The following is a 12,403-nucleotide window of genomic DNA, read 5'->3' on the forward strand; positions in this document are numbered from 1 at the left end:
TTTCTTTCTTTCTTTCTTTCTTTCTTTCCTTCCTTCCTTCCTTCCTTCCTTCCTTCCTTCCTTGCTTCCTTCCTTCCTTCCTTCCTTGTAAGAGCTAGGCAATGGGGGTTAAGTGACTTGCCCAGGGTCACAAAACTAGAGAGTGTCTGAGGCCAGATTTGAACCTAGCATCTCCTGTCTCTAGGCCTGGCTCTCAGTCCACTGAGCCATCCAGTTGTCCCCTCTCATCCTTCTTTCTTGGAGGAGTTGGACTAGGTTTATATTACCAATGGGACTCTAGAAGTCTTCCTCTTCTGAAGGCCTTCACCTGTCTCTCTGGCCAATTCTAGACTATGTTGTCTCCATTCTCATCTTTCACCCTATCTTTTCCTCAACAGAAATTTAGAATCTACCCCCTGTAATCACCATGGCCTTTGAAAGGAAAGCCCTTTGCCTTATCTTGCCTATATTTGGAATTTCACTTCCTGGGCAGTCCAGTCCATGTTTCCACATGCCTCAACCCTATTATGTGCTATCTTCCCTCATTTGAATATAAGATTCTTCAGGTCAGGGACTATATTACTTGTTTATTTTTGCTTCCCCAGCACTTAGCACAGTATCTGGCACATAGTAAGTACTGAGTCTATCTATTTAATCTCTCGGTCTTTCTGTCTGTCTGTCTGTCTGTCTCTTTCTCTGTCTCCCTTTCTCTCATTCTTTTCCTTTTATAGGACTGGTTGAATGACTGGACACTTAGCAGTAGCAAGTCTGAAGGCTGAAGATATAGAGAGATGAGATGCAAATAGAGGAGTTATGAGAAGGAGGGAGGAAAACAGGGAAGGAGAGAGAAAAGAGGAAGAGAGAGAAGACAGACAGAGACAGAAAGACAGAGACAAAGACAGAGACAGAGAGAGAGGCCATAGGTTTTTTTTGGGGGGGGGGGGAACTCAGCATGTGGACTTAAGGTACCAATTGTAATCACCGTTCGAAAGACAAAGTTTTGAAAGATCTAGTCTTTCTCCTATTTTCTTTACTCATAAATGTCCAATAACAAGGTGTTATTATATACTCTTTTCCTTTAATCTAAGTTGTTTCTTTTATCATGAATTTGCTTCATAAAAGTCATGGTTGCTCATGAAGGCTTGCATTATGTATTTGTATACTTAGTCCTTTCTGAAAGAAAGCCAGGAAGAAGCTGGAAATAGATGAAATTCAAATTTGGGCTGAGAGCTAAACCACACTGTCTCAGTGGTAGGAATTTCCCCAAGTGGAACCTCTGAGCTTTTCTGGTTTTAACTTTTTGTCTCATGTAAACACCATAAAATAGCAGATAAAGGGATGACTGTGCTGATCTGTGGAAAATTTTATTTCCCCTAGGTCAAAAGTGAGCTAATTATTATAGCAGGGTGTGGCTTGTTAAATCTCAAGCCTCTGATATGAGAGGGGAGATTAACAAGGAGGGTTGGGTAGTGACCAAAGAGAAGGTCTTTCTGAACCAGTCCTTTGAGAGAAAGGACATAGGAAAGACCTGAGAGGATTTAGCTTTCCCACTTTCCAGAAGGGAGGAAGGAGTAAAAAGAGATGAGTGCTCTACCTTCAAAATGAAACATGCCAACAAGTAAGTTGTGGCCTGAGTGGTATAGCCAATGTACACTAATTAGTGGCAGAATTAAGACTCAAACTCAATGCTCCTAATTCCTAAATCAGTCTTTCTTCCTCTGTGCCATACTAACAGAATTTTAGATCTGGAAGGAAATCTTAGAGATCATCTATCTCAATGTTGTACTTAACCTACACTTTTGATTTGTTAAATAAATACATTTCTCACTATGTTTATCTGCACACACACACATGCACACACACACGTACACACCCTTCTGCTCTCTTTATCCTTTGTAGGGATCCAAATTAAAGTAGGGCTCCCTATAGATGATGAGGTTTTTGAGACTCCTATTTGTGGATAATGTGCAATGCATATCAAGTCACAAAATATTGTAGAGCTTTCTGAAAGAAATCTGCCAACACTTAAAACAATTTGGCTTAACCATCCACACTGAAGAAACCAAGTAGAAAAAAAGATGCCTATTGCCTAGGCCAGTAATATCAAAGTCAAATAGAAACAGATCCCTGTAGGCCATAAATTAATTTAGAAAACCACAAATTGGCATTATCGGTACTTTATTGTGTTTTTATTTATTTTGTTAAACATTTCATAATTATATTTTAATTTTGTTCTTACCAGTATAGGATGTCATTTTGACACCTCTGGTCTCAACTATGACTAGTAGTGAGATCAATAAAGTATAGAATTTGTCTTTCAATATGCATGCTTTTGACCAATTCTTGGACACTGCTATCAATGAGATCACAGATCCATTGGCATATTTGAGTTCTATTATACTACTCAGCTTTCCCATTTTTCTTTATAACTAGTTCTTTACTTCACTCATAACTTTCTAGTCAGTTTCCCTAGCAAAGTGCCCAAATGCACTACAAAAACTTATGTTCTAGATCTTGAATGTCCTTTTTGGTGATGGTCTCTCCTAGACCACCATTTCAAGAAAGTCTTAATCACCATATTTCACTTCATTTCCTACTCTCCAGCCAGTTCCTCACTGACTACCTTTCCTCCTTTTCCTCACACCCCATTTCCCCTCGCTCTCCACCTTGTTTTTGAAATCACCAACCCTGATCAAATAAACTGTCGACATTCCTATATGGAATGTGTCATTCTATTTTCCTATCCGTGCCACCACTGCAACATTTTTACTGCTTTATTTTTCCTTGCTCCACTGTCCTCCTAGAGGGCATTTCCACCCTACTCTGCTCCTCTACCAAGTAGCTATCTATTTTCCTTCCTCTCTTTGAAAGACCTGACAAGGACCTAAGGGTCCAATTGATTTCTCCCTTCCTGTATTCTGTAATCCTCTTCAAAAGTAAGGAGTTTCTCCAAAAGGCTCCAGTTCTCTGGTACCTCAGGCTGAAAGTGGAGAAAGGTGCTGACTCCTGTTCTAATATCTTTCACCAGGAACCACATCAGCTTTGGGACTCATACTTCATCAGAACCCCCAGTAACCTTTGCTTGTCTCATTGGATGGTGGAGCAAAAAACTCTCAAAGTCTTCACATAAAGAGGACCCAGAAATCTATGTTAACTCTTCATTTTCCTTAAACTGCCCTTTTTGAATTGCTTTCCATCATCATCATGTCCCCATGCTTTTAGCTTACTTTTGTGTGTTGTATTCATTCATTAGAATGCAAGCTCCCTGAGGTTTTGGAAGTCCTTTCCTTTCCTAATTTGTATCCCCACTGCTTAACACAGTGCATGGTGCATAGCAGGCACTTAATAAATACAAATTTATCACATCCTATGTTTCTCTAAAAAGCTCAAATCACTTGGCTAATCCAAAGCAAATTTGTGAAGATCTCAAAACACTGCCTTGGACATTGCCACTTCACTTTACTGAACTTCAATTTCCTTGTCTGTAAAATGGAGTTAATAGGATAATAATGGGGATAATGGATATAAGATAAGATAAAGCTACCATTTTATGCCTATCCCTGTTGCAATCACCCAGTATGGGTCTAAGGGGACCTAGTATGGGTCTAGGACAGTGATAGTGAACCTTTTAGAGATAGAATGTTGGGCCCCACTCCCCCAACCCCCAGACTGAGTACCACCCCTGCCCCCCACTACCTCTCTTACCCCATACAGGAGAGGGAGGAAGTGCTCCTATTGGGCTGCTGGGCAGAGGGGCAGGTGAAGTGAGTAATGTCCTCAGGTGCATGGAGAGGGGGAGCTCTGCCTGGAGTCCCTCTGGCTTTCTAGTAACAAAGTTTGGGGAGGGTGGTGTATGTGCCCACAGAGAGGGCTCTGCATGCCATCTTTGGCACCCATGCCATAGGTTTGCCATCTCTGGTCTAAAACCTTTTCTTCCTCTGGTTCCCAGCCTTTCTTTGACACTGGAGTGATCCCATCTACATGCTCCTAGCCAAATCCATCCTCAGTGTCCCAGATACCTCTCTGCTTATCTCCCTATAATGACCTGGGCTTGGACAAATAATTTACTGTGACTGAATTCCCCCATCAGCATTTATTTTGATGCATTTTCTGTTTTGAGGAGCTTATGGATGGGAGTTCATTCCACTGCTTTTTACTGTTCAGCTAAGATGGCAGTGTGGTATTTTACATTCTGTATCCTGCATATATATATATATGTGCATCTCAAATAAGGCATACTTCATCATCTATTTCCTGGAATCATTGTTGGTTATTACATTGATCAGTATTCTTAAATCATTAACATTTTTTTAAAGTGATTTAAAGTTATTTGTCTTTACAATTTAGTGATTACATAAATTTTTCTCCTAATTGTTCACTTTATGTCAGTTCATAAAAGCTTTCCCAGGATTCTCTAAAATTATCCCTTTCCTCATTTCTTATAGCACAATAGTATTCCATTATACCCATAAGCCATAATTTGTGCAGACATTCACTTACTCATAAGACTATTGCTTTAGTTTCCAATTCTACTACAAAATGAACTGTTTTAAATATTTGTTTCAGTCATGTTTCTCTTTCTTTGATCTCTTTGAAATATAGATCCGTGCTTATGACTCTAAGAAGTAGATGGGAGTGGTAGAGGATTATAAGTTAGTTCCAGTTGGCATTGTGGTGATGATCAATTTGACAAAGGAGAGAGTGGGCCAAATATAGCTCCTTCATGTTCTAAAACCCCAAGAAGACAAGATATATTGGAGCAAATAAGAAATAATGATATCTAATCTTTTGGAAATATTTACATATAGACAATGCTAACCAACAAAGATGGCAAATTATGAGCTTATATGGAATGACTTGAATATATGAAAACTCTTTAAAATATATCAGCAAGTTCATCATTATCAAATTAGAATTATATCACTATTGTCATAAGCAAGGACTTCATATTGCTTTTGGGCAACAATTTTCTCAGTTCCAAATTATAGAATGTAAGCAGATCAATGTAGGAAAATAGGAACAACTTCATTCTTCAATCCACGTCTGATGAATTAGTAGTGAAAATTGTGGGTCAATTTAAATCCGATGAGACAAAATCTGAAGAACTTAAAGTCATTAAAATCTTTACTTCAAACTTGAAATTTTAGAAACACTAACTAATTTAGATGCTAATGGAAAAAAACAATATTGATTTTTCACATGATTTTGAATAGGAGGCAAGTATGCTTAGAATGGAATTTCAAAAAAATTTCCTGAATGTTCTAGCAAGAATCTAACCAACCTACTATATGAATACAGAATAATTTTAAAAAGTTGGTTTTTGCTACAACCACCATGAATGAATACATTTTCCCATCATATTTGACAGAAAGTATAAAAACATTTCAAGAGCTACATACAACAGTATATGTTCTGATCACTGTAAGGACCAAAAGAAAAAAAAACATGTCCAAATATAGTCTTCTTTTAGGGCAGGAACTAAATACAATTAGGAAAGAGACTTGAGAAAACTATTGAAAATATGCAAAAAGACATCGAAGATCATAGCAACATCTAGTCATTATATTTAGTAGAAAGCTTGAATATCATCTAATTAAAAGCAAGAAAAAATAAATTAATGACATGGAATTCAGAAAATGAAAAGACAACAGAAAATTTTAAAATAATTTAAATTTATGATTTTTGTTTTTTATACCACCAGAGTATTCCATATATTTTTATTCTCCTCCCTCCCTGAGAACCATCCCAAGTAGTTTTTTGTGTTTTTTTTTTAAGAATGGAAAAGGACATCAGCATGATTGATCAATATATTGAAAAAGTCTAAAAACATGTGCAGTACGTAACCCTTGTGGACTTCTTGTCTCTATCACAGATTAGGTTGAGGGTGTTTTCTCATGTCTTTCTTTTGAGTCCTGCTTGAACTTTGTAATTTTGTTACAGATGCTTTTAATTTTTTGGTGTGTTATTCTTTCTGCTTATATTGTCATAGTTACTGGGTATATTGGTTTCTTGCCTCTTTACTTTTCATTAGTTCATATAAATCTTTCTATGCTTCTCTGTATTCCTCATGTTACATCAGAAAATTTTGATATAAAAAATAATCAATAACTGAAAGCAAAGGCCAGAAGATTAGCATAATATAAGGTAATAATGTAAAGCAAAGAAGAATATTTAACTTCAACAAACTATACTATACAGGCTTGAGAAACAAAAGAAAACTCCTAAAAAAGGAGAATAGGGAAGCTCTCCTTACCATAATCATTGGAAGAAGACCAATACTACAAGATTGCAAATTGGATCAGTTGTGATACAGAAAACTTATACACCACTAATATAATGAATGAGAGAATGATTATTTCAAAGGAGGTAACTGACTTGTTTTCCTGGATAAACAAGCAAAATAAAAAAGAAAGCAGTGGGATCAGAGAAGATTCATAGTTATTGGATCAGATGTTTCATAGGAGCATATGTAATAGCAAAGCACTTAAGCAGCTTTTTCTCTGATTGAAACCTAATCCTATATTTATCAAAAGAAGAGTTCACATATTTATTACCAAAAGATAAAATAATATGAGTGACCCATTCATATGTAGCCCTCAAGGGAAAATGGGAGAAGAGGTTGCATGAAGTCCCAAGGACATGTTCCAAAGAAAAGGGAGAGCAAATGCAAATTCTTTGGGTTTGCCAATGAAGAATAAAGGTTAAAGTCTTTGATATTGAATTCAGAGTTGGACTTGAATCAGTGAGTGATGCCAATACTTAAAAATTCCTTAGTCTTCTCCAGGCAAAAAACATCAGACATATGAATATCAAAGAAAAAACAACTGAGGTTTTAGATGTTAAGCAATTGTTTAGCATCCTAAAGTCAAAATTTAAGGGAATGAAGATATTCAGAGCAATTAGTTCCTAAGCTATAACAGTATTACACATATTTTTTGGCTGATAATATTGGATTTAGGTGTCCAAAAATTGTATGATGTTAATGAAATAGAGTTCAGCATCCTAGAGAAAAATTAGTACTTCCTTTTTCAAAATGGGGGAAAACAATGGAAAAGTATCTCAGAAGACAGGATAAACAAGTTAAAGATTAAAGAAATACTATTAGAACAAACAGACCTTACTTCATAAAGCATTAGTAAAGGATGACAATAGGTCACCCTGGGTTTGTCAAATATAACCAAAATTGTTTCTTCCATGTTGGATGTAGAAAATGACTAAGATTCACAAGTGGATTCTGAAAGTGTTCCATGGAAACATGCACAGGGTCATAATGAATCCCATGTTAAAAAAAGAAGCATTGAACAAATGGTGTCAAAATGGTACAGTTCATGATTGTGGTTTAGGATCAGGAAATTACAAGCAGAAATTAAAGATGACTATCCTTAAGGATGAATTCAGATTATGTAGTGAAGCAGAAACTATGCTGGGAATCATTTAAGGTTTGGAAAATTTAATATCTAACAGATATTGATAAAGAGACGATCAGTTGACTAAAATTATATACCTAATGCTCAGTATCATTTATAAACTAATGGATGGCCAGTAGACATACTGCAATCACAAACTCTGACAATTCAACAAATAAGCTATTCTAGAACTGAGTATCATTATAGATTCAACTGTTGCTTAAGACTGCCTGCATAAGTGAAGTGAGTAGAACCAGGAGAATGTTGTATGTACACAACAGCAAAAATGATCAACTTTGAATGCCAACTAATATTAACAATGCAAAAAATCCAAGGCAATTCCAAGAGATGCATGAAGAAAGAAGGCTATCTGAAAACCCAGAAGCAACTAAGAGTTTGAATGCACACGGAAGCTTGCCATTCTTCACTTTATTTTCTCTATTTCTCTACCCTACCTTCTTCCCCTCACTTCTACAACTCAGTGAATTTGAACTTTACTTTGACAGCCCACAAACCATCATTCTAGGCCTTTCCACTAACCCTCCATAATACAATGTATTTAAAATTACCCCCATCTTCCATTCTAATAAAAATTCCCATTTCCCTAATATAAATTTTCTCTTTTATTTTGAGGAAAGCATATGAGTGACTAATAATCTGACTTAAAGGTTTAATCTTCCAAAGAGTGCCATGTTTAAAAAAGAGTTTGTTGGACCAAAGGAATAAATCTTTATTAGTAGAATTTCAACCCTTTTTGATACCATACAATCATTCCTATAGCTCTTCAAAACATATCATGTGCAGCAATTTTGTCAAACTTAAATAGAAAAGGGGATCATTAATCCATACACAAGGATTCCTGTGATTCACATATGGGTTTAATTTTAAAATGTAGTTATCTAAGTTTTTATATATTTATCATATTAAATATATCCCAATTATATTTTAACCTGGTTCAATGCACAGCTAAAGAGTATAATGAGCCATGTGTTTGACAGCTCTGATGTTCAATAGGTAATGACCAAGCTCTTCTTTTTCTTAGATAATAGTTTATTTTTCCTCAATTTTTTATGCAAATAAACAAAGACTATGCTGGGAATTATTGGAAAAAACATGAAAAAACATTTTACATAAAAATTTCATGAAAAACCAATTATATGAAAAACAATTCTTCATCTTTGTTTTTAAAAATTGAGCCAAATTTTAATCCTCCTTCCCTCTCTCCTCCTCCCCGTTCTTGAGGCAATGAACAATCTGAAATAGATTTTACATATGTAATAGTGTAAAATATTTTCCCATATTAGTCATTGTGTGAAAAAGAATACAAACAAACAAAATTGAAGAAATAAAATAAATATAGTATGTCTTGGTCTGTATTCAGTCTCCTTTAGTTGTTTTTTTTTTTTTTTTTTAAAGCTTGATGGCATTTTCCTTCATGAGTCCTAGCGGACAGTCTCGGATCACTGTTTTCCTAAGAATAGATAAGTCATTCAAAAATTTTCATGTGTGTTCAACGTTCTCCTGGCTCTGCTCATTTCATTTTGCTTCAGTTCATATAGGTTTTTTCATGTTTTTCTTAAATTAATCTTCCCATCATTTCTTTTAGCACAGTAGTATTGCATTATAATCATATGTCACAGCTTTTTCAACCATTCTCCAATTGATGGACATCCCCTCAGTTTCCAATTTTTTGCCACCACAAAAAGAACTGTTCTAAATATTTTTGTACAAACAGGTCCTTTTCTCACTTAAAGAAAAATCTCTTTGGGATACAGACCTAGTAGTGCTATTGCTGGACAAAGGGTATGTATGCATGGTTTTAAAGCTCTTTGGGCACAGTTCTTTATGAATTTCCTGAATGGTTGGATCAGTTCACAACTCCATCAGCAGTATTTTAGTGTGGCCAATTCTTCCTTTAAATAAAGGATTGCCCTACAAAAGGGTTTCTTTGATTTGTATTACAGTATAATAGAACCTCAAGGACTCAAGCCTCAAGTATTTAGAATGGAGTGAAGTTTGCCTTTGTCCTATCTAGGCATAAAGGATTTGCTGAGCTTACAAACAGTATAAATAAGATACCATTGGGGACTTTTATGTTATTTAAAAAAACAAAATGTTTTGAAGGATATTTTGCAGTATCTATTCACATATAAGCAGATCATGTGCTAATTCCATGGGTAATTACCCATGTAGAGCCTAGAGCGAGTTTTTAGGAATAATTGCAAACCTAATATGGTACTGGGCTTCTATTTAAAAGCAAATATAAAAACCCACCTAAACCTTACTCTAGGGCCTAGGTTTAATATAGGATGAATGTATGTCATCCCGATAGGAATATTTATATAATTAAGAATTTGTGCCACATTCATGGTCTTGACAATTCAGCAAGAGCAATAAAACCAACACACTGATAGTCAACACCGTATATCAGGTGTTTGTACAAATTTAACAGTGGTTCTTTTTAAATCAGAGGAAATTCAGCTTGCAAGTAATCTTGTATTCCTATTATCTGAAACGTGTCGTAAATGATGCCTGTTCATCAAAACAATTTAGATAAGAACTCTGCCTAGTAACACATTTTAAGTAATAAATTCAAGTTACCAGATGCAGTTGAAAATAATGACATTTCTCTCAGATATTATCAGGTCTAAATTGTCTTCTCACTTTACCTTCCCCCTCACCTTCATTAATAAAGGAAAAAAGGAAATCATATATATTCGTTCAAATTACTTATCATCTAAGGATGAGCCTATTGGTGATGTGCCTCCTTACTTGAATAGACTAGTTATCCTTGGCTCACTGGGGCCATATTTGAAGCCCACATCTATCAGAGCTTTGCTTTACTGTCTTAGCCATTAAGCTCTGAAGGTCACCACCATACCACAATGAAGCATTAAACTAAGCCTTTTGCCTGAAGGTATGATTACATGTGCTATTACTATTTTGAGGCCAGTCCAAGTAGACAAAACATTTTATCTGTTATCCATAAGGAACAACTGGATTTTTAAAAAATAAGGGTACGAGGCAATCATACCAAAGCATTAGAATGATTACCCTGGTAGAATGATTGGAAATTGGAAACACGGAGTCCAATTACTAGTCTTTTGCAATAGTATAAGTGGCATGTAATGAGGGTTGTGGAGGGTAAGGGCAGAGCTGAGGACATATGCAAGGAATATTGCAGATGTAGAATCAATAGGACTGAGAATCATAGGATTTAGAGCTGGAAGGTACCTTAGTGATCATCTGATTTACCTTTCACTAACCACAAAGATGAAGTGACTTGACCAAGGTTATGAAGCCAGTACATAGTAGAACTAACCAAGGTAAGTCTTTTGATTCCAAATCTAGTCTTTTTTATTTTATTTTACTTTTTTCCTGATTCAGCAGCTGGTTAATTGTGGGAGGAGTGAGAGGGAGGGTGTCGAAGGTGCCAAGATGACTCTGAGGTGTTAAGAAAGTTAGAAGGAGAAATTTTTGGGAAAAGAGAAGGTGGATTTTAACCTCTGAAGTTTCCTTATACTTGATGATTCTTTAATTCAATGAGGCGGTTTTACTCTGATAATAAAATTAATAATAGAAGAGAGAAGCACTTAGATGACTCTAGAACTCATTCAAATTGTGGCTGTTTTTGAATGAACATAATTATCAATTTAAATGGGTCAGCAACAGAGGAGGCCATGAGCCTTATTAATAGCCTATTATATATGGGTTTAATTTATTTGAATATTTTAAAATGTGATATTTTGAACTTGATGTTTATTAATATGAGAAAGAGGACAGACCTCATCTTGCATTTTGGGATTCTGTGAACAAGAACCAAGTCCATATTCTTCATCATCTCAATGATATTATAAACTTTGATCACATTTCTTTTTCTTTTTAGTCTTTGCAAACTGAATACTTTCGGAAGAATGTAGGGTAGTGGAGAGAACAATAGGTTCTAGATTTTTAGTCTGTGCCTCTTTGTTGTATGAGTTTGGACAAGTTATTAAAACCTTCTCAGCCTACTTTTTTTTTTGAGATTGGGTGTGTAGGTTGAAAGTGAAGGGACCACTCATGGGCAGGATCCCACTATTGATGGGCATGGGAGCTTTGGCATGCTCCGTTTCTGATCTGGGCTGATTTTCTTCTCTTTTGGCAGCCTTGTGATGCTGTGCTCTCCATGTTGGTCCTGAGTTTAATGTGGACACCTGATTGGCTTGTTCTCTTGATCTCAGAATGCCCAAACTCAAATGATCCACTAGTGTCAGTCTCCTCAATACTGATGATTACAGATGTGGGCCATTACACCTACTCTCAGTCCAAATTAACTCATCTGAAAAATGGTGAAAATAATATCACTTCTTCCTACATTAAAGAGTAAGATTATGAGGCTCAAATGAAATAAACTAGATTATTCTCCTTTAAAATAACCTAGCTGACCACCATAACCTAGCTAGCCTACAATATAAATTAAGATTCAGCATGATGTAAAGTAGAGATGTCAAACATGTGACCTAGCAGGTTACATTTGGTCCACAACACTTCCAAGTACAGATAAACATATAATAGGGAAATATTTAATGAAATGAATAAAACAATATTTAAAAATAAATAAAATAAAATAAAGATGATAATTACATTTTTAAATAAATCATTATGTGGCTCTCAGGGATTCTTATGTATACTTTTGTCGTTTTGTTTCTATTTAAATTTGTCATCAGTGGTGTAAAACATAATTTTTGTCAAGGACCTATAGTCAGGAAGGTTTGGGTTTGAATCCCACTTCAGGCAGTGACTAGTTATATGATCCTGAGCAAGTCATGGTACCCCTATTGGTCTCAGTTTCCTTAACTATAAAATGAAGGGATTCGACTCAATGACCTTTACAATCCCTTCCAACCCAATCCAGAATCATATCATCTGCTAATAGACTTTGAACAGGATCTCATCTGTGACTTTAGTGAATACTTCAGGTGAGCCTATATCTCTAGTTTAATCACCTTATGTTTTTCTTGTTGATACTGAGTGCATTA

Source organism: Gracilinanus agilis, chromosome 3 (assembly GCF_016433145.1).
Source record: "Gracilinanus agilis isolate LMUSP501 chromosome 3, AgileGrace, whole genome shotgun sequence".
Lineage (NCBI taxonomy): Eukaryota > Metazoa > Chordata > Mammalia > Didelphimorphia > Didelphidae > Gracilinanus > Gracilinanus agilis.